We start from the raw sequence: 2,626 nt of genomic DNA, 5'->3' as shown, positions 1-2,626 counted from the left end.
CTATTTAGTGTTCTTAGAAGTCTAAGTTGTTAGTGCATCTTTCGTACAACGTTTCGTAACCAAAAGATGCCAATAGACCAAGTTATGTTCTCAAATGCACAAAAACGTGAAAAGCTCTTCTATGGAGAGAGTTGAGGAACTCCAAGGCATCAAAGTGGACTGTAGTACTCTTTTTCACGTTCTTAGAAGTGTAAAAAGTTAGTGTAGCATTCGTACAATGTTTCGTAACCAAAAGATGTCAATAGACCAAGTTACGTTCTCAAAAGCACAAAAACATGAAAAGCTCGTCTATCGAGAGAGTAGAGCAACTCGAATGCATCAAAGTGGACCGTTATTCTGTATTTAGTGTTCTTAGAAGTCTAAGAAGTTACTGTAGCTCTTGTACAACGTTTTGTAACCAAAATATACCAATAGACCAAGTTATGTTCTCAAAAGCACGAAAACGTTAAAAGCCCCTCTATGGAGAGAGCAGAGGAAATCCAAGGCATCAAAGTGCACCGTTGTACTCTATTTAGTGTTCTTAACAGTCTAAGTTATTAGTGTAGCTTTCGTACAATGTTTCGTAACCAAAAGATGCCAATAGACCAAGTTATGTTCTCAATTGCACAAAAACGTGAAAAGCTCATCTATGGAGAGAGTAGAGCAACTCCAAGGTATCAAAGTGGACCGTAGTACTCTACGTCATGTTCTTAGAAGTCTCAAAAGTTAGTGTAGCTCTCGTTCAACGTTTCGTAACCAAAAGATACCAACAGACCAAGATACGTTCTCAAAAGCATAAAAACGTTAAAAGCTCCTCTATGGAGAGAGTAGAGCAAATCCAAGGCATCAAAGTGGACCGTTATACTCTATTTAGTGTTCTTAGAAGTCTATGAAGTTAGTGTAGCTCTCGTACAACGTTTCGTAACCAAAAGATACCAATAGACCAAGTTACGTTCTCAAAAACGTTCTCAAAAGCATAAAAACATGAAAAGCTCATCTATAGAGAGAGTAGAGCAACTCCAATGCATCAAAGTAGACCATTATGCTCTATTTAGTGTTCTTAGAAGTCTAAGAAGTTAGTGTAGCTTTTGTACAACGTTTTGTAACCAAAATATAACAATAGACGAAGTTATGTTCTCAAAAGCACAAAATCGTTAAAAGCTCCTCTATGGAGAGAGTAGAGGAAATCCAAGGCATCATAGTGGACCGTTCTACTCTATTTAGTTTTCTTAACAGTCTAAGTTATTAGTGTAGCTTTTGTACAATGTTTCGTAACCAAAAAATGTCAATAAATCAAGTTATATTCTCAATTGCACAAAAACGTGAAAATCTCGTCTATGGAGAGAGTAGAGCAACTCCAAGGTATCAAAGTGGAACGTAGTACTCTATGTCATGTTCTTAGAAGTCCAAAAATTTAGTGTAGCTCTCTTACAACGTATCGTAACCAAAAGATACCAATTGACCAAGTTACGTTCTCAAAAGCATAAAAACGTTAAAAGCTCCTCTATGGAGAGAGTAGAGCAATTCCAAGGCAACAAAGTGGACCGTTATACTTTATTTAGTGTTCTTAGAAGTCTAAGAAGTTAGTGTAGCTCTCGTACAACTTTTCGTAACCAAAAGATACCAATAGACCAAGTTACGTTCTCAAAAGCATAAAAACGTTAAAAGCTCCTCTATGGAGAGAGTAGAGGAAATCCAAGGCATCAAAGTGGACCGTGATACTCTATTTAGTGTTCTTAGAAGTCTAAGAAGTTAGTGTAGCATTCGTACAACGTTTCGTAACCAAATGATACCAATAGACCAAGTTATGTTCTTCAATGCACAAAAACGTTAAAAGCTCATCTATGGAGAGAGTTGAGTAATTCCAAGGCATCAAAGTAGACCGTTGTACTCTATTTAGTGTTCTTAGAAGTCTAAGTTGTTAGTGTATCTTTCGTACAACGTTTCGTAACCAAAAGATGCCAATAGACCAAGTTATGTTCTCAAATGCACAAAAACATGAAAAGCTCTTCTATGGAGAGAGTAGAGCAACTCCAAGACATCAAAGTGGACCGTAGTACTCTTTTTCATGTTCTTAGAAGTCTAAAAAGTTAGTGTAGCTTTCGTACAACGTTTCGTAACCAAAAGATCCCAATAGACCAAGTTAGGTTCTCAAAAGCACAAAAACATGAAAAGCTCGTCTATAGAGAGAGTAGAGCAACTCCAATGCATCAAAGTGGACCGTTATACTCTATTTAGTGTTCTTAGAAGTCTAAGAAGTTAGTGTAGCTTTTGTACAACGTTTTGTAAACAAAATATACCAATAGCCCAAGATATGTTCTCAAAAGCACAAAAACGTTAAAAGCTCCTCTATGGAGAGAGTAGAGGAAATCCAAGGCATCAAAGTACACCGTTGTACTCTATTTAGTGTTCTTAACAGTCTAAATTATTAGTGTAGCTTTCGTACAATGTTTCGTAACCAAAAGATGCCAATAGACCAAGTTATGTTCTCAATTGCACAAAAACGTGAAAAGCTCATCTATGGAGAGAGTAGAGCAACTCCAAGGTATCAAAGTGGACTGTAGTACTCTATGTCATGTTCTTAGAAGTCTCAAAAGTTAGTGTAGCTCTCGTTCAACGTTTCGTAACCAAAAGATACCAACAGACC

The sequence above is a fragment of the Tripterygium wilfordii genome, unplaced genomic scaffold (assembly GCF_013401445.1).
Source record: "Tripterygium wilfordii isolate XIE 37 unplaced genomic scaffold, ASM1340144v1 ctg378, whole genome shotgun sequence".
Taxonomy (NCBI): Eukaryota; Viridiplantae; Streptophyta; class Magnoliopsida; order Celastrales; family Celastraceae; genus Tripterygium; species Tripterygium wilfordii.
The sequence above is the reverse complement of the archived record's forward strand: the minus strand, read 5'-3'. Positions refer to the sequence as shown.